The sequence below is a fragment of the Electrophorus electricus genome, chromosome 5 (assembly GCF_041902795.1).
Source record: "Electrophorus electricus isolate QZ-2024a chromosome 5, ASM4190279v1, whole genome shotgun sequence".
NCBI lineage: Eukaryota > Metazoa > Chordata > Actinopteri > Gymnotiformes > Gymnotidae > Electrophorus > Electrophorus electricus.
Window position 1 is genome coordinate 7,075,260 of NC_137501.1, and position 20,681 is coordinate 7,095,940.

Below are 20,681 nucleotides of genomic sequence, written 5' to 3' on the forward strand. Positions count from 1 at the left end.
GAAACAAAAGTAAAGTTTGATAGCAGCTTGCCGTTCCCCTCCCGAGCCCATTCCGGGCATGCGGGGTGCGAATGAACGCCGCTCGCTGGGGATATGGAACATCTAACCTATCGGGAGGCTGCTGGGGCAATGTCAAGATGTCGTGGCTCCAGCGATTGGAGGCGGGCACCACCCCCCTCGCTCCCAGACGCCGAGCGTGTTCCTGCCAGCGCTTTTGACACCGCTACAGCACGTCAATTAAACGTGTGACTGTAGTTGTCGGAGTGCAGCCGGTGTGTGTCTCACACACTCCGCTCTCCAGACGCCCCTCACGCGCGTCATCCGGCGACACACGTTCCGAATGTGCGCTCCGAGCTGCGCGGAGCCCACCATCAAACGACGGAGGTCTGTTATGGAAATCGATTCGGGAAAACGCAGCCCTGATGAGCGGGGTGATTAGCTCCAATGATTGTTTGTCGTTTGCTTGACACACAGCAATTTCCTTACCTGTAATGAGCTGCTGCTAAATTAATACGTAGCCAGCACCGGATCCTATATGTAGGCCGACATGCCGCGTGCGCATACGTCCGAGCATGCATGTGCATAGCTGCTGACTCAAGCATTTGCTCGCTAAAGTTTCTGTGCGGATGAGCAGTGGGTGAGTGTTTGGAACAGGGCCTGATCCAGAATGGCGTTCGCAGGATGTGCCTGTTCTGTCCCGCTGCCTGCAGGCTCCGTCTTACTCTCCTAATGGTGCCCCTCGTCATATATGCTCCTCTCTCACTCCCGCACACTGCCTCTCTCTCTCTCTCTCTCTCTCTCTCTCTCTCTCTCTCTCTCTCTCTCTCTCTCTCTCTCTCTCTCTCTCTCTCTCTCTCTCTCACGCTCCTCTCTCATGCTTTCTTCATCCTTCCTTTTGAGTGAGCTTGTGTGGGCTTCTCTCTCTCTCTCTCTCTCTCTCTCTCTCTCTCTCTCTCTCTCTCTCCCGCTTTCTCAACTCTCCTTCGATTTATGTGCATAAATATCACATGAGCGCTGCTATTCATTATTAAACCAAAAGTATGGAGCAGAGAGATAATAATAATTTCAGAGGTGGTGCTGGAAAGAGGCCGGCCTGGAGTGTTAAGCTCTTAAGGTCATTCTCGTGGTGTATTCAAGCGTGACACCTGCCATCAGGACACCGCCGTGACTATCGATCGTTTTTGTTTGTTTTGATGATAACTGATCACCCTTCTAGATGATGAGTCCTTTTTCTGCTGTATAACGCATGTGCAGTTTAGCTGTGCTCATCTCTCTCGTGCCTCTCTTACACACACACGTGCGTGCGTGCAGACACACACACACCCTTGTCCCAAGTCTTTGCTTCACGCAGCACCTTGACCCAATAAACCACATCCTGCAGGCTCCCCACAGCTAAGGTAAGGACTGCAGTGGCAAAGTCATTGTTGTGTCTCCCACTAATGGTGTTAACATTGTGTGGGCAATAAATAACGAGAACGAATAGGCGCATGAAAAGAATTAATGAAACATGCGCAGAAGTGGAGCAGCGAGATGCATGATTACACAGTGTGGCGACAAATTACCACGGCCGCGTGGGCTAACGGTGCAGCCATTACTCCGGGCGGCGTGCGGCTCCAGCTAACACCTGGGCTTCTCTCCTGGCCGCTCACCCTAATTAGCCCAGCCAAACCCAAAGGATTCCCCACGCAGCGCGTGGCGCACTGCTGACGGAGGGAGGAGTTGGATGTTGGCCCTGCCTTCACACCTCTCCCTTCTCCCAGCTGACACGCTATTCCCGGAACTCAGGTCACGCTGGCGCCAAGGCAGACGACATCTCCCGGTGCTTGCTGCACCTGCCGGCCCACGGCTCTGGGTAAAGGCCTAGGTGATCAGACCAACACCCCTCCCCCAGCTCCACCACCCTCTGCTGCTGAAGACCGCATTGACCCGCAGGCTTCCACGGAGACGCTCGTCACCACTGGGGAGGCTGAGAGGGGTGGGGTGGAGTGGGGTTATGAGGATAGGGGAAGTAGGGGGAAGAAATGGTCGATGCGATTGGGTTACTGCACTCCTGCGGCTGGATTGATCTCTTCCTGTGGCCTCCGCGTGAGCGATTGAGGGATTGGCACTATGAAAATGGACGAAAATAAAGATCACAGAGGGAGCCAAGCAGGCACCAAAGGAAAGAAATCAGACTCAATAGATACATCTTGAACGGTATTTGGTGTTCTGTATAGCAAATTCTGAATGTTTTATCTTGTGCGCAGGTCTTAGTGTAGAGTGCAATTTCTCAAAACCATTGGTGCTAAGATTATCATAAAAGTTCAAAATGATATTTGCTCTAGTACCTAATAATGTACTGATATAATAATGTAATGATCATTGTGTAAGATAGGATAGGAGCGTCTGGTTTTTGCAGCCATATAAACTTAGTTTCATAGATCATTTCACATGTTCCAGTCTATTTATGTAATGTGGGAGGTATGAGTCATTTCCTGTTGCTACTGTATTCATGCAATGTGTTTACAAAACCGGTGTTATCTGTTGGAAGTGTGGATTATCACTCCGAGCGCAAAACGCAGCCATTCCATGTTCTGTGTGCACTCATACCGACTGCTGGTGCGCAGAACTCAGAAGAGCCCAGTGGATTAGAATTGAAAATTTGATTCTGATGGAATACGGACAGCTGATGCTTGTTTTGTGCTCCCGCTGTCACAGGCCTTAGGCGGGAGCTCGATGTCATGTCCTAGCACGGGGTCTGATAGCTGTACGCCTCTTAAGGGAAGAGAGGCCTCACTGAGCTGACGTGCTTGATGAAAAAGGGCTTTCAAGGATTAGCATGAAATAAATCTTTTCGAATCTCTCCGACTCGGTCCACTTTTTGGTCCCACAGAGAACTGCACTTTCAACCCAATCCATCTTTTTACGTCTCCAGTATGTTACAAGCTTAAACTGTGGGGCAAGATTAAAAATCCATACTTATAAATTCGCAACTCCATGCCTTATTAATGTAATTGTAAATTGGAGCAGTGATCTTTGCTCTTGTTTTATGTTTTATGTGATTTGATGCTTTCCTTAATCTTTACTTCAGTGGATGTTGTGGGTCCACTTCTTTAGTCATGAAATATGTACCTGTAATTTTTAAAAATGTGTATGTATCTCCAATTCTCAGTAGATTGGCTTGTGATGATCAAATTCAGGATATATGCCATTGGCTGTATACACAGAATAAACTGTAGCACTTTAAATATGACTTCAGGTTTCAGCACCCAGAAAAACACCACACACACACACACACACACATACACGCACACACACGCACACACACGCACACTGAATCAATAATTGTTGAGCAGCAGTAAAGGTCGATCCATTCAGAACCACTGCCTGGAATTACTGTTGCATTTTCAGCCTTTACCTCAACCACTAACAAAAGCGAAAAGGTCCTAATAGTATAGCTCCACCTATATAATCTCTCTCTAACGCACACACACACACACACACACACACACACACACACACACACACACACACACACACACACACACACACACATACTTTAATTCCAGAAATAACCCCACATTCACTGGAACATTATACGTGGTGGGTGGTTATGGGTGGAGGAAGAAGAACACCAGCGAAGAATAATACACAAATCACAACACTATGTGAATTTCATTCATAACGCTCCGATCAAATTTATGTAACATGTTCCTGCCCATTAGTCACCCCACCGCTTCTCTAGTGTAGCCCGAACGCCGCTCCGCCAGGCCCAAAGTCAGCAAGCTTACTAAGGATTTTTCTTACATATCACATTTTCCTCCCACCCCACTCAGTCTTCCCCCCCATCCCTCCATCCCTTCGCCATGTGCCGCATCTTCTGCCGGCTTTCCCGGCCCATTCAAAGTCATCCTTTCCCGAGCCCGCCGCCCCATCAGTCCGCCGCGCCGAAGACTGATCTTTCACTCCACAGCCGCTGACAGAAGTAGGCTACGGTGCAGCGGGGCCCAATCAGAGGCGACGTGCATAGTAATAGCGAGGCAGGGGCGGGATAATGAAGTTCCCAGCTTGCAACCTGGAAGGGTATCCTCCGGTGTGCGCCGTGATTTATTTCCTCTGTCAAGAGCCAGGACAGCCAGGACTTGTCCTTCCCCATGGTCCCGGGGAACGGCAGAGCGGCACCAGATGAGTGTGAAGAGGAGAAGGCACCGGGGCCAGGCACGAACCACGCAACGCCCTACATTCCACCCGCACACACCGGCAGAGGGGGCGCCAACAGAAGGATGTGGCGTACAGCACCAGCCGCATGCGGGACGCGTTTGACGTGCATTCCGAGCTTTCTAATATCTTATATTTTTGAACTGTAAAAAAAAAAAAAATTTCATGGTTAAATTCAAATATTTGTAGAGGCCGGGGTAATATTGTTGGGATTCTTTTGTCCAATCCACGAAATATCTGGCAACACAGAATGCCTCAGGGGAAGGGGATTTTGAATAGGGTGCTTCTTTTTTAGCAGACTCTGCGAAGAGCTAGCATGTTTTCACACAAACCCACGACAGTCCATGCTAACTTGCAAAGCAGGATTTTTTTTTTCTTAAAAAGAGATTCACCATCGAAGTGCAGCCATAAACATATGGAAAGCAGACATTAGCGCACTGTATATTAACCCAGTTAATGCCTTGTCTTGGCCTCTCCTGCCATGTCTGACTAGCCCTTCTTGGCCAGGTGTGAGACACGTGCTCCATACATGCCCTCCTCTCCCAGGCTCCCAGGGTCACATTAAATCTTTGTCAGGCCTGACCTTGGACAAAAGAGTTAAATTAGACCAATGAAGCATATAATGAGTTCATTTAGGTAATTAAGCATTCAGGGGGAAGAAAAACACACACACACACACACACACACAAACACACACACACACACTCCAAATATGCCTGAGGTCGGTTGTACATCAAAGGAGCTGAATGATGATTCTGAAACAATCTAATTAGTTTTTTTAAGTTGTGTGGTTTAAACATCAGTGCAGCTAACATAGCCTGTTTTGGAAATGAATTGTCTGTTATTCTAGAACTTCTTATGAAATTATTATTTTTTTCAACTATGCACCAATCAAACTCAACTCATATGACAACAATTAATCTTACGTTCAGCCAGCCATCTAAGGCGATTCTCAGCTTGCTGTGCTTGAAGGTCTTTGTTTCGTCAGGTATCAGTCCCTCATAGTTGCTAGGTTACTTCAAAATCCAAATTAGTGACTTTGACTTGAAAGGCAGTTGCAGGCAACTGGTCTTCTGAGATCCTGTGATGATTTAGCAGGTAACACTACAATGCTCTCAGGGTGCAGCCACGGCATATGGTACCCTCAAAGCCAAGAAAGCCCATTATTGTACCATGACCATGACTCCTCACACACACAAAACACACACACACACACACAGAGTCAGTTGTAACATAGTCAAAAAATGGACCGTGCCACCCTTAAATATCAAAGAATATTGAATTACCACAAACACACAAGCAAACAAAAACTGTCAGAATTTTTATTGGAATCTAAAACTCAGCTTGGAGAGTCAGTGTATTTTTAACCTGAATATTTCCAAGAGGCTCACAATGAAAGTATTGCCTCTGCTAACAGATCTCCATTTTTTATTAGGACTTGTTAGCAGGCAGCCAGACAGCAATTGACTTCGCAGCCTCCCTCATTGTGTAAAGGTCCCAACAACAAAGAGCTGCAGTTTGATAACGGAGTAGTAGCGGGGTCGCTCACAAAGAGAGATGGACTGGCGCCTTTGTCATCACTCGTGCTTCTGAGGAGCTGTTGCTGGGATACCTATGCCCTCTCTCTCAGGCCTGGGGTACAAATGAAATGCGCTTATGCATTTGAACTTGTTCTTCTGTTCTGTCGTATGACACATTCGGAATCTCGCACGCTTGCGGAAGGGTAAATGTCACAGATACACGCGCACGCGCATGCATACGCCCACACGCAGCCAGACCCAGACGGTATCCGGCCAGGCTCCTCGGAAGAGGCTGAGAGGAGGTGTAGGTGTCAGCTCCACTCTGCTAATGAATCTCTCACTCCCTTGCTCCTTCTCTCCTTGCCTTTCTTCTCCCCCCCCATCCCCCAGTGTGCCGCCCGCCCCCTCCCTAACCCCTCGGCTGCCACCGGCGCCATCAGCCTGACCTCATGGCCCTTCCGAAACATAGCCTGCAGTCCCCGTGTCACTTCGGCGCGAGGGCTAAGGAGGTGGGTGTCAGGAGCTGGTGAAGGATAAATGGATTAATAGAATCTAATGAGAGAGAGGGTGGCCACATGGTCGCCCGCGGCGGTCTTCCTCGCCTCGAGTCGCTCTCTGCCCCCCCGCTCTCCCCCTCCCCCGCCCACCTGGACCTTAAACGTCCTGCAACCATAAGGGTCAGCGGGTGCGTCCTTAACCTCTTACGCTCCACAGACTTGCAGCCATGCCCCCACACTCGGTCCTCTCTTGGATCAACACACCTCGCAGATTCATCTCACCGTGAATAATTTGAAGTTGTTGGCAAGATTCCGGACTAAATAACACTGGAGTTGAAGGGCCTGATGGGGACGGGAAGCGCACATGCACTTCCCGCTTTTGTCAGGTGAGGCTTTGGGGGGGTGGGGGCATGGAGGGAGGCAGAGGCAGGGCATTCCAAGCACTGGGCGCCCAGGCGCAAGCCCACATCTGTCCGTCCCAGGTGGCCTCTGTGTCCTGGGCGACCGCTGAGCCAACAGCTGCTCAATTAGGTCAGCGATGAGTGGATGCATCGGGCCAGCAGAGAGTCCAGGGAGTGGCCTTCAGTGCAAACTATCACACTACACACACTACAGACCACCAGCACGCAGAGCAATACACATTTTGGCGCTGTTACACTGCGGTTATAGTATAATTACATTGCAACTTTGGCACACGGTGCAGTTACAGTGGGTAATTACCCACCTTTCACCGGGACCTTCCGTAAGTACCTATTTTACAGTAATTGTTCCAAATATCTGTTATGGATCAATGTTTGCATTACAGCCTGCTAATTTGTCTTTTTCCTTTCAAGCTAAGTCATTGCCACGGTGAGTTTTACATTTGCTTCTCTTTTTTTTCTCCTCCCTTCCTCTGCATCTACTTTATGACAACCGGCTCCATCTGTTTCTGTATATGCTTTTCTCTCTCTCTTCCTCACTCTGTCTCTCCCTCTCTATCTCCCCTTAATATCTCCCTATATCTCTGTCCTTTTCAGCACCTAAATGACAGTTATAGGTTATGGGTTTAGAGATCACGGAGGAGTGGCTGTGTTCCGTGTAATTGGTGCAGATCCCTGTCCCCGCCCACATGCAGCACCCATCTCGTCCCAATCGCCCGCTTCTCCCGCATTAGGGGATCTCTAGCCCGAGGTGGGAGACTGGCAGGCACATCATTACCATTCTCTCTGTATTTGGCCCACGAGTCTACGCAGACAGCCATGCTGTCCGTGCCTCCCCCATCCCGGTTGCTCTTCTCCTAGAGGACTGCCTACCAGCTGTCGAGGGAGACTCAGCAGATCAGCACGGGGAGGGGAGTATGGTGGTGGAGGCTCTGTCACTCCCTCTATCCATGTATTTACCAGCCATGTTTGCATGAATGAGGGAACGGATGATGAGAGAGTGGGTGTTGGGACGCCAATGGTGAAAAATCGCACGATTTCGGCTTGGGGGCTCTCGGCGCGGTCCCGCGTGCAGGCGCGTGCGTGTAGGCCTCACGCCTCCACCGCGGCGTTGCCAGGCCAGGCGAGGCCTCCCACAGGTCATGACCCGGTCCACCTATGCCGTCAAGCCAGTGGGCTGGGGCTTCCGTCGATGTGGGCCGGACACCCAAGGACGCCCGGCTAATTACACCCTGCGCCTAAGCGTGACGCATTCCTGAGGTCTGGAGCTAGTACCACCGCTCCACCCCACTCCACCTCCATCCATCCACCCATCCATCCCCGCCCATGCCTCCCTCGGCTGGGCCCCCCCCCGGGCCAGCCCCATCCCTTGGGCGGCCGCTAATTGGCACGTTCCCCTGCCAGTGTGGGTGCCGGGAATGTCAGCGTGCCACATGTCCCAGCCGCGGGGACAGGGAGGCAGAGAGCGTCTGCCTTTTGTTAGGTGGAGAGCCTGTCTACGACGGGTGAGCACGCAGCTCTGCATAGCACCACCCCCACCCCCACCACCACCACCACCAGCCCAAAGAGATGCAAGATCAGCCCAGCGCTGACGAGAGCGTGGAATGCTAATTCATCAGCCACCGCCGCTGTCGCCTTCTCCAAGAGGGGGAGTGAAGCCATTCATATGTGTATGATATTATATGGAGATATCGCAAGAAGCCATGAAGCCCCCCCTGCCCAATGTTTACCTCAAAGTAATCACTTAGCCTTCAATTTTAATTTTACCTGAATTACAGTCTGTTTATGTTCCACTTCATTGATGTGTTGTGTCAATTTCCACCATTTTTTGAGAACCTTTTTTTTTTTTGGAATAATATTACTTTATAGCCAAGGTCACCGTAACAATGGAACCTCTGCACAGAAAACACAGTTTTGCCAAAATGAAAAAAAGAAGTCTCCATCCTCTAATAACATTATATTGAGGAGGAATAAATTTAAAGCCGTTGCGTTTGAAAAGACACAAGCGCGCCGGTGTGCCGGGCAGATAAATAACTGCCTCGTTAGAATTTTTGCTGGATTTTTTTTTTTTATGGTGGTGAGTTTTATGTCTGAAGAGCTTTTTACGGGCCTCTCGCCCCTCTCTTTATTGACTGCTCCCGCCATCTGGAACGTTCCAGCTGTGGAGCTTTATGTCTCATTTAAGGCCTTTTGTCAGTGCCTCTCAAGAGCTAATGCTCTCCAGACTGGCGCCCACGGTGCGCTGCACGGCGTGCACACGTGCGAGGGGCAAGCGGCGAACAAGCGCTCCTGCATGCTCGGACGTGACCAGCAAACAAAGCGCAAACATCTCCCGCGGCACCGGTATGCACTGCTGACACGAGTCCCGTTCTTTGAGGTCATTGTACGTGGGTGCATCTGTGATCACCATCACTATTATTATTATTATTGTTATATTTTATTTACTTATTTATTTCCCTTTGATAATACAACAAACCCCATATGACCACACTGTATGCGAACAAAACATTGTGCGTTAAACACGGCTCCCATCAGCAATGGACGACGTGCTGTCTTTGCGCCGCGGCCTGGTCCCTCCGCAGGGACCCGCTCACAGGTCCTCCTGAAACCCCTCGCGGGTGCAGCAGGGGGCGCTCTGCCGTGCCGGTGGCGCCTGGGCTCGCTTTGCCTTCGAGCCTGGCGCTGTCTGTGGCCTGAGCGGCAGGCCTGTCAAAGCTGTGAGACGGCACTCGGTCTCCAGCATCTGCTGGAGCATCTGATGGTGCCCACGGTGCTTAGTCACGCCTCTCACACTGCTCTTACACATTCCTCATCTCCAACCGCACGGCTTCCCTCACTCGTTTTTTTTTCCCACCTTCTCCCCCTCGCTCGAGGATCGCTAGGATCTCCTAGTCCGATGGTCTCCTCTCGCTTCGCGGAACGTTCTGGAGATGAACATAAATCGTATGCGATGTGCAGAAAGTCAGATGTAATATAATAATGCTCCGTTTTACAGAGCGCGAGAAGTCGTTCTTTTGCAGTTAGCTTGAAAAAGTGACCAACAGCCAGCCTTGACTAATTTGCCAGTGAGCAGCTTTGACTGAACAGACCAATGACATAAAGGTGACTGGGGGCGATGGACTGATATGCCATGAATGTTGCCAAGTTGCTCTCCGTGGAAGCACAGGGCCAATTTTCCAGTCAACATATGAGTCACTCAGCAGAGATGCACCCAAAATAAATGGCCTCCCTGTCCCGGCCCCGGAACCACACCCTCATGTGGTTTCAGGGCGGGCAGGCCTGGGTAGGGCCCTGTGGCCAACCACAGTTGGGATTTCTGGGGGCTGGCGCTGGGGTGGAGCGGGGGTGTGAGTGGGTGGCACTGGGACAAAAAACAAACCAGTGAAGCAAAAGCCACCCTTTTTTTTTTCTTTAAAAAAAGAAATTCACTGTGTGCCCACATGGGGTGCTGTATGCAGCTACATGCCTGTCGCCAGGTGCCCTGCGTACGGGTGTACGGGCGCCTTCCCCCCCCCTGCACTTGCCTTCGCAATGCCCACGATTGAGCACTTCAGCGCTCAAACCACTGCGATGGCTGTCAGTCAGTGAGCTGCAAAACAACTGAGCGGAAAACAACAAACCGGGACACGTGACAGCGTGCTGAGCGGTTGAGCCGGTCAAAGTTCGAGAGGAGCTCCAAAACAAGCTCTTCCTTCATGTGTTTCTCTGTGAGACAAAGGGAAGAGGAAGAAGAAGAAGAAGAAGAAGAAGAAGAAGAAGAAGAAGAAGAAGAAGAAGAGAGAGAGACAGAGAGAGAGAGAGAGAGAGAGAGAGAGAGAGAGAGAGAGAGAGAGAGAGAGAGAGAGAGAGAGGCGCGGGGAAGGAGGGAGCACGCAGCCGCTCAGCTCGCTGTCTTCAGGAGGAATGGCGGGGATTTTGACAAGCGTTGTTAGCTGTCAGGTGTCATCTTTATTAGTTGGCTGAGTGAGTCAGAGCAGAGGCTGGAGCAGCGGTCTATGAGGGCTGCCGTTCATTACCGTTAGCCATGCAGGTGTCACACGCTGCAGCCATTACTCATGTCATTTACATTTTGTACACATAGAAGGGAGATGGTAAACACAACTGAATGCAATCATTGCTTTTGTTGCATTATACAATATGGTGCAAAAAGTGCAAATTGTATAGCCTAGATAATGGAACTTTATATATAAACAGTGCAATGACTAATTTCAGTTTTCTTTTTTTTTTCATTAAAATTTAATATCAACATAATTAACGATAAGTAGTCTGGTCCATTTCCCCGTAGCCATTAATTCCACTGTATATGATACCGATATGCTTTGATAGTACTAACACATGACTATAATCATTCCATGTAAGTCTTCTAAAACACACTTCCGTATCAGCTTTGGGGACGTTCTTTATTACCGACTTTATTTTCAGTGTGCTTTTCTCTTGGTTACCACATTTTTTTCTAGCAGTCTGAATGCTAATTTTTATCAAGTAATTGCAATTTAGAAGTGGTAACGCACACATTAAAGTTACGATGAGCTAAGCGTTCAAAAGCGCTGCATTTTAATCAACGTGTAATTAATTAGACAAGCATGATCATGCTCTTTCCCCTGTTTGGTTCATTATTGTTTTTCATCCTTTTTTTTATGCGAGTGTTATTTTTCATAGTGTAAAGAGAAAAAAAAGTTTCCTCTTTTGGGAGTACCGCGCTGACTGAAAAAAAAAAGAGAGAGAGATCAAACAGAAACCACACACTCAATCCAAACGCAAACATTCCCAAACATGCGCACATACACATACAAATACACACGCAGGCGCGCACGCGAGAGAGAACGCACGGATGTCTTCTGGAGCTGCAGGAGCAGAAAGAGGTGCAAGAATGCTAAGGATAAGAGCGCGCAGCGTTCGCTATCCCAGAATTAGAGCGTGAACGTATTAGCACTAGAACGAGCTGCGTCGCGAGCTCCTGTTTCCCATGCAAACAAGAAGGCCATTCCCCCGAGGACTTGCCACGTCTGTGGGGGTTGGGGGGGGGGGGGGGGGGGGGTAGAATTGACGAGTCCCCTGACGTGAAGGCATGCACGGTTCAGACTGAGTAAGTGAGAGGAAAAGAGTAAACATGCAGTTAGTGTTGCTGTCTTTATGTAGCAAAAGCCATTTCCACCATAGGCCTAAGCCTGTTAGCCTACTGAGAAATGAAATCAAGAAAACCCCTTGTAGGGTAGTCTAGTTCTTGCTCAGATCATCACACGTATGGAGTGTTACATTCTCAGTGGGCCATGCGGAGGCTTAGCTGACTTGATCTTTCCATGAATTTTTTTTTAACACCAAGCTTGTCTATTTTATACTGCTAGAAGTTACAACTTAGTAGATGTTTGATATTAATTTCACATGTAGGAGATATAAAGCTTGAAATGCCATTAAAAAAAAAAAAAAGTTTACTGGTCTTATGTAAGTGGACCTAACAACATTCTCACTGATGTGTATCCCCTTCCAGTCAAATACTAGTGGAAGTAGGCCTACCTCACACTGTACTAAGATTTTGCAAGTCTTGAAATTCATCTGAGCTGCATTAGCTGCCTCATTTCCATACAGTGGTGAAAACTGAGTACACATACAGTAATTATGATAGTCCTGCTATGCTTTTGTGAAACCATACTGAAATATTAACATTACTGTCCACACCAGGTTAATGTCTTAAGACTGATGAGCTTTCATGTTGGTGAAACAGACACCCAACAGGTCCTGCTGGGTTGATATAATGATTATAATAAAATAAAATATACACGATTAGTCCTTCTCTCTATATCTTGTAGTCCAACAGTATCTGTAATCGTTAAGAGTTGCTTCTCCTGGTCAGGACATACCACTTTGAGTGTGTTTTTTAAATGGAGTCACGCTGCCATTTTGATTTTTCTCAGACACTTTCAGGGTGCTGTACACCCGCTTGAATACATCATATTTTTACTCCTCATTGGGGGAAAAAAAGAGGCAGACATTAAACTAATAGAGAGGGAGAAACAAAGACAGCTGCTGGGCCCAGTGCTGTTATACATTTCTTACATGCATCACAATTATTGCCTGGAAAACTGACAAGGCCATTTTTGGTACAGTCCAAGACATAAAAGCGCATTTGCAAATCGGAGAGAGCGGAGCAGGGAGAGTTAAAGCGTCTATCTGCAATGACTGGAGTTCCCACAATAGAAACATTCAATTTAAATCACCCGGCTGCCTTCAAGTACCGCCAAATACCCACTATAAATATCCACAGCCCACCAATCTGGTTGTTGGTGTATTTATTTGGTCAACTTTTTTCCTTTTTTTCATGGTAGATTTTTCCCTCTCTCTCTCCCCTTTCACGTCTAAAAAATCATAACTGCTGTTTCATACAACATGCCTCTTGTTTCTTTGCACAGACGTTCAACTGCTTTTCCTGAACACCATTGGCTGGAACAGTCTATCGAACCTGCCCCTTGGAGAGGGGGGTGTTTAATACATTATGCCTGGTAAACCTCGCAAAAACTGGGAGAGAGCCAATGTCAACCCGTGATTGAGTTAAACGGTGTCATTTAATACAATTTATCCAGTTCAAGGAATTATATATAAAAAAAAAAATGCATACAAAACAAAACAAAACAAATCCGGTTGTTTATTTGATGTGAATAGTATGTCAGCTATTGTAGTACAGGAAATAGACAAGAATCAGGTATCAAATCTTTCCCAATGAATTAGTGAATGAAGTGTTCAAACAGCAGAATACTTCAAGAATAAAATAAAATCATCTTAAACTTTGGTCCTTCTTTGAGGCTCACCTCCAAAATGGCGTAGCCTCTGTGAAAGGATTGGGCTGCTGCTGACCGGTGGAATCAGCAGTCCTTTAATGTGCAGCTGTCTTGATGACATTGATTAACTAAAGGTAGTGATATACAAAGGAACAAATGCGGCAACGCTAGTTATAAGTGTTCGAGAATCGCTTCTTACATAATGTTACAGTTATGACATTATTTATGATGGCTAACTGCTGCTTTAGAGAAGCAGAAAATAGGCAGAAAGCACCTGTAAAGCGTAGGGGAGAGGGGGAGATATTATGGAAAATTACTGACCTGGTGATGCCTGCCCTTTCTCTAATTGGAGCACTGACCAGTAGGTTTGAGCAGGTTTTCAACCACATGTATTTATGCCTTGTGGCCTGAGAGCGTCATGTGTGTCGCGCCGTAAACACTCATCTTCATTCTTCTCTGGACATGCGGTGCTGTCTCACATGCCCCATTCTTGGCCCAATCGCCGCCCTGCTGGTCTGCGGTTGGCCCGCTCCGTCAGCAGGGCAGCGTCGCCCCGTTGGCCATACGCTCCATCCCCAGGGTCCAGGTGACCAGGCTTGCGGTGCGGCTCACCAAAACGGTCCAGTTCTCTGGTCACCAGTGAGCCATGGGGGTGGGTGAAGGGGAGAAGGGGGGGTGCAGCACAGCGAAGAAGCTGAGTGTATTTTCAGTATGTGTTCATTACCGAGGCGGAGGGATGCAGTTGGGTTTCGTGACTGTGGCGCCAGCTTGTGACTGTGGCAAGACGCGCTGACCACTCTGAAATCGCTGAGCTAACAGGGCCTGGGCCAGGGAGGCGCAACAGCGCGAGCGCGGCAAGTTTACCCTCGCCACCGAGAGCTCACACACCTTATAATGGCAGATCACTGCAGGCGTAAAGCAAGCAAACCCACCCACGGCAAATGTTTGCGCAGAAGGAAGTGAGAGCACGCGTGTGTGAGCCAAAGGAGTAGGCAGTCGCGCTCGCGCTCCAAACTGACAGAACTTCAAAAAACAAGACGAGCCACCTCGCCATCTTCAGAGCTGAACTCCTACACAGACTGAAGGGAGGAGAGAGAGTGAGTGAGAGAGAGAGAGTGAGTGAGAGAGAGAGAGAGAGAGAGAGAGAGAGAGAGAGAGGAACAAGCAACAATAACAAAAATCGCCTTGGAGATGGAATCAACACTCAAAAGTTTTCTTCACTGTGCAACAGCATATGGCCTTTGATGGCTAAGGGTGTTTTAAAAAAAAACAAAAACCAAACAAACAAAAAAAAAACCCAGCACTCCCTCGCTCCACCTTTTGCTTCATTCCGTTTTTCCTGCACTTCCCAGAGCAGCGCACCTCTTACACACTAAAAGGATCAGCCCCAAAGATCATCCTCACCCTGCCTGTGAGACAGCGAGAATACCCTGCAGGGATGGTGGTCGACAGGCCAGGTTTAGCTGTGAAACAACTCCGCATCTTCAGCAGCAAAGTGGGGGGGGGGGGGGGGTGACAGACGTAAAATCAATTGGCTGATGTTGTGTCGAGTTGTACGAAAGAAACGCTCTCAAATCCCCACCCCCCAAGATCACCCCCCCTCCTGTCAATAATGCGATGCAGTTTTGCTTTGGCAGGAGCCATGTGATCTCGCTCCAGCCGCAGAATCGAAGTGAGGTGCGAGCCTGCCTCTCCCTCTATCCGCTCCTACTTTGTTTGTTTCTCGCGCTGCGCTCAGGATGTCTCTAGAAGGCCTCGGTCAGTTCCTTGAGTAGTTGCCTTTTTTCTTCCTTTCTTGCTTTCTGTCTTTTTTTCTTTTTGAAGATAATAAGGCTTCCAAGGAAAAGCAGCCCACGGCTAATCAGCCTAAGAGAGGGGACCTGGTCATGTCTCCCTGGCTCCCTTGTGAAAGGTGGGTCAGAGCAGCGTGGGGGGGGGGGTGTGTGTGTGTGAATGGGGAGGGAGAAGGGTCAGAGCTGAGGGCAGTGCCCCACATCCACTGTAGGGGGCAGTCTTTCCATTAATCGCCTACACAGGAAGGCTATTGGCGGCTGCAGGCCAGGAAGACTGCAAAACTGCAAAAGCCAGCCGGAAAGCAGAAAAAAGGAAGTAAAGGATAGAATGAGGGTGACACATTACCCACTGCCATTATATTGCAGTACCATACAATCGCAACCAGAGTACAAAAGTGTCCTCTGCGGTGTATTGTACACTTCCTGGTAGTTGTTTTCCTTGCTTGATCTTTCTTGAGTGTCACTTTAATCCAATTTTAAGGCTAGTTTGCTAAATCAATTGCACCACCACCGCCTAAAAGGCTGCGTACATATGAAACATCGACAATAAAAAGTAAACGCTAAACGAAAAAACTCCTTCCAAACTAGGAGGGGGGGGGGGGGGGGGGGGTAGAAATGGTTCACATCGTTCTGTCTTTCAGCATGTGGGTGGCTGACACATCTGCTCGAGGAGAGAATTGTCTATCAAGCCAAACGTGACGGTCTCCTCTTTGCTCCAGGCCTCCCGGAGCGTCTCCGGCGTGGTGACAGCGCGCTCCGAGCACAGACGGACCGCGGATCCCCGCTAATTCCGCGTCCCCGAAAGCTTCCCTTTCCGACTACTTTCTTGCGTCCTTGTTATTGAAGTCACAACTCGGGAGTCTGTCATATTCTTGCTGCCAAGTTTTTTTTTTTTTCGTTTTTTTTTGGGGGGGGGGGGGGGAAGCAACGCTCGCTGGCAAGACGTCGCAAAGTCTGAAGCACCTGCCATGCTGCAAACCTGAAACCGAGAACATTTGGTGGGTCGGGCGGTTCATATGGAATGTGTACTGTATGTGAGGGGAATACGTGCCAAGCAATCACGCCACAGAAAAAAAGAAAGAGAAAAGCCGAGCGAGCAGGTTGACATTCACCCTAACGTCTTCATGCAGATATGTTCCAGGGAAAACGTGAACCCGCGTCACGTTAACTTCCTCACTGCCTACAAGTTCGGTCGCGAACACACAGAACAGTTGAGTTTATATTGCCCGATGTAAGGCCAGGCTCGTTTAAGTTACCAAATTAATATTTATTTGTTGTAATTATAGGATAACAGAACATACAGGAAATTTCATTGAAGCATATAAAACAAATCTGGTCTTTGGGGGGAAAAAGTCTCGTATCGTTAAAAATTGCTCCCTGCAATCGTCTCACAAGACTATTAGACACCTGCTGAGCAGAGTTTAGCCTCCATGAGGTGTGTTACCTAATTGGACCTGTGGAAAATTATCTTAAAATAAATTAATTTATTGGGCTTTTTCTGCATCAAAGCTTCCAGTCCACATACAAAAAATTCTGCTAAGATGATTAAACCTTTTGTACAGGTGACAGAATTTAGCACAAAAACGCACATGCACTCTCTCTCTCTCTCTCTCTCTCTCTCTCTCTCTCTCTCTCTCTCTCTCTCTCTCTCTCTCTCTCTATATATATATATATATATATATATATATATATATATATATATATATATACATACACATACTTCAATGTGCTTCCAAGACACAGACATGCTAATCATGAGGAATTTCATGAGGAATTTACCAAGGTTTTGAATGTATATAGAAAACTGTGGAGAAGCATACAATTCCTGGGTTGTGTTTCCAGAGCTTAATCACTGCCACTTTGCAATGCCTAAAGCCAGATGCAGTTGCATTTCAGGAAACCTTAAATGCAGTGCAGCACTGTGTAGGGTGCAACATCCAGGGCCCAACCATATGATCTGGACCAAGCCGTCTCTCTGAGAGAGGTCTGGGTGTTGCAAGTGAGCCTATTCTATCTAGGTGCCTTTTAGTCTAAGGTGTTCATGGATGGCATTCCCTCCTCGGAGTCTCCCATGTGTGGATGACCAGTGGCTCCTGTGTGTGGGTGAGCAGTGGCTCCATGTGTGTGTGAGCATTGGCCCCGTGTGTGGGTGAGCAATGGTGGGCAGTGCTGGATGTATGGCTATGTATGACAGTTTTAGTATATAAAACCAGAAGATTTGGGTTTCAAAGATGTACATCCATTTGCGTCCACTTCAGCTGTCAGAAGAAGCGAATATATACAATTTTATGATGAAAGACTGAAGTCTAATTAAAGAGTGAATGATAAATACTAATTAGCATTTAGTGCTTCATCTAGTAGGCAAGTGCCTGAAAAAGAATGAAAAAAAGCTGGAGGGTCATCAGAGACTTAACAAGGTCATAGTTCAAGTATGATTTGTGTTGGTTTGTGCTGATAACCGAGTGGTACTTCCTTTTTAGTAAAGCCACTTTACCAATAACAGGAACTTCCTGCACCACAAGCTGTAACTGGAACTCCCTGGAACAGTCATTCATTCCAGCCTGTGGTTTCCTACCTTATCTGTCAGTGCGCTCAAGCTGGATGCATGTTGTGTTTGACGCAGAGTTCAGAGGGATCGGGCTAGCCATAAAGGCCTGCTCCTTTTAAAGTAGACTCCTTGAATTTGCTGTGCATTGACTTGGAGAGTGATGACACCAGAAGCCAGTACATGTCAGCTCTGAGCCTGAACTGAGTTGCTGCTGTGGTCAGATCTATTGGCTTTGACAGTGTTTGGGGACATAATGACAGCGTGTGAGGGGAAGGCGTTGCACTTGATGAATCTGCCAGTCTGGGTGAGAGCCCATAGCTTGCCTGGCTCAGACCCCTGCCTGCCCTAGTTTAGGCAACGGTGTGTATGTGTGTGTGTGTGTGTGTGTGTGTGTGTGTGTGTGGTGTATTGTGTGAGTGCTTGTTACAGAGAGATTATATATGTGGAGCTATTCTATAAGGAACGTTTTGTGTTTGTGTGCATTTGTGTGTATGTGCGAACGCACGTGTGTGTGTGTGTGTGTGTGTGTGTGTTTGTCTGTGTGTGTATGTGTGTGTGTATGTCTGTGTGTGTGTGTCTGTGTGTGTCTGTGTCTGTGTTTGTCTGTGTGTGTGTGTGTGTGTGTGTGTGTGCGTGTGTGTGTGTGTCTATGTGTGTGTGTGTGTGTGTGTGTGTGTGTGTGTGTGTGTCTGTGTGTGTGTTTGTCTGTGTGTGTATGTGTGTGTGTGTGTCTGTGTGTGTGTGTCTGTGTGTGTGTTTGTGTGTGTGTGTGTGTCTGTGTGTGTGTGTCTGTGTGTGTGTGTCTATGTGTCTGTGTGTGTGTCTGTGTGTGTGTTTGTCTGTGTCTGTGTGTGTGTCTGTGTGTGTGTCTGTGTGTCTGTCTATGTGTCTGTGTGTGTGTGTGTGTGTGTGTGTGCGCGCGCGTGTGTGTGTGTGTCTATGTGTCTGTGTGTGTGTGTGTGTGTGTGTGTGTGTGTGTCTGTGTGTGTGTGTGTGTGTCTGTGTGTGTGTTTGTCTGTGTGTGTGTGTGTGTGTGGGTCTGTGTGTGTGTGTGTGTGCGTGTGTGTGTCTGTGTGTGTGTTTGTGTGTGTGTGTGTGTCTGTGTGTGTGTTTGTCTCTGTGTGTGTGTGTGTGTGTGTGTGTGTCTGTGTGTGTGTGTGTATGTGTGTCCATCGCTGACCATTGCTGCCTTTCGTAGCCAGTTCTCATCCAGCACCCGCCATCACATCTTCGCTGAGGCACAAGACAAGCCCTCCTAGTAAACATTGGGGTCACATAACAGAGGGAGGAAGATTGGTTCCCCCGTGCCCTTCTACAGCTATGGCACAGGGAAGAGAGGATGAGGAAGAAGAAGAGTTACAGTCAGGGAGGAAGACAGATGGGGCTGATGAGAGGCTCTCTATGGGGCAAATACAGAAAAAAACAAACATATCTTCACAGTATCTATGAAAGGTGCCAAAATTATTAAATATAAGAATGCATTATTACGGAAGAAGAAGCAAAGTGGGCTTGCATATTGCAAACACACCTGCAGAATCAGACCCTGTTAAACAAATATATGAAATGTCAAGAAATCTAATTAAAGGTAAGACAAACAAACACACTTCATACTGAGAACTATTATCTTGGTTTATTATTTATATATAGCTTATAAACACACAAAAAATCTAATACCCATCTTTATTTCCCATGCATCTGTGCTGCATAATGAAATATATATTTTTTGATGTTTCGCATACTCAGTCTGTTCAAAAGCTTCAGGAGTATCTCACATTTGCACAATATCCGAAGGGTGGAGTTAGCTAAGGTGGGTATGTAACAACACCTAGACTATACGAAGGAAATCTTTTTTCATCCTGTGTCTATTACCCCAACCTATTCTCTCTCTCTCTCTCTTTCTCTCTCTCTGTAAATCTCTTCCTCACAGGTAAGGATGAAAACTGCCTGCATGTCTTCTGCTGACCTATTTAGGTAATTGCGCTCTTCATTAAAAAACTCTAGTCTGAAAGAGAAATTACACTTCCCTGACGGTATCTAGGTAACATAATCTCCCTCCGGCGAGCTAATTGCATGGCGTGATAACCTCATAGGCCGGGTCTGTTTAATTTTTCATCTCTTTTCAAATAATTATGGATCAGAGGAGAGAAGTATTGATTTGATTCATTAACTTCCCTGCTCTGCGCCAAGGTTAATGATTACATGTATCCCAATTATACGGTAAAGATCCACCAGGCTATTTGCTTTGATTGGCTCCCACTTTATTATTGGCAAAGGCTGTGTTGAAACAATGCCCAAATTGGGCAGTGAATAAGCTAACAGAGCTGCCTAAGTGCTTTACTTTACCGCCCCTGAGCCTGTAATTGACAAATAAAACGAAAATATGGTGCTGAATAAGCACAGAGGAATGGCTGAGATGAAAGGCGTGATGACTGCGGCGTGGTACGCTCGCCCGTAGGAATATCGTTTATGAAGGTCCAAAGAACTGGCCGAGGAGTACGCTGCCGTTTCTTATTACTGCTAGGTTCGTGACGCTGTTGCGACCGATCCGCGCCGCAACCTGGAGGCGCAGTGGCCCCGTGCAGCGTTGCCGAGTGACGGTTAAGTAAGGTTACACTGGAAGGCACGAGCGGCGACATCAAGGCTCTCGCTCCGTGAGCCGAGGGAGTCGTGAGGCAGCGCCGTAGGTCGAATCTAGCGGTTGACTCGGCGGTTTCTCGAATTCTGCGAGGGCAAAGAACCAGCGAGGTGCCGCCGAGCCGGGTCAGGACCGTTCCATCGGAGTTTAGCGGCAGAGAAGAGTAACGGCTCCATCTCTCGCAGTCACCTGTGTCATCAGTGCTCCCGAAAGCTTATGCCAGCTGCTTTTACACTGTGGGGCTTGTAGAAGGGTGTTGCTCCAGGGGTGATGTTAAGCAGACATAAGTACATTAAAAT

General features: G+C 47.9%; 1 long non-coding RNA gene across 1 annotated transcript; it reads left to right on the plus strand.

Moving 5' to 3' along the window:
• Positions 1–227: 227 nt before the first annotated feature.
• On the plus strand, positions 228–2,842 carry LOC113572947 (uncharacterized). Its single transcript, XR_003410168.3, has 3 exons — positions 228–384; positions 1,786–2,196; positions 2,698–2,842. It is a non-coding gene; the product is annotated as an uncharacterized LOC113572947 (long non-coding RNA).
• Positions 2,843–20,681: the final 17,839 nt, after the last annotated feature.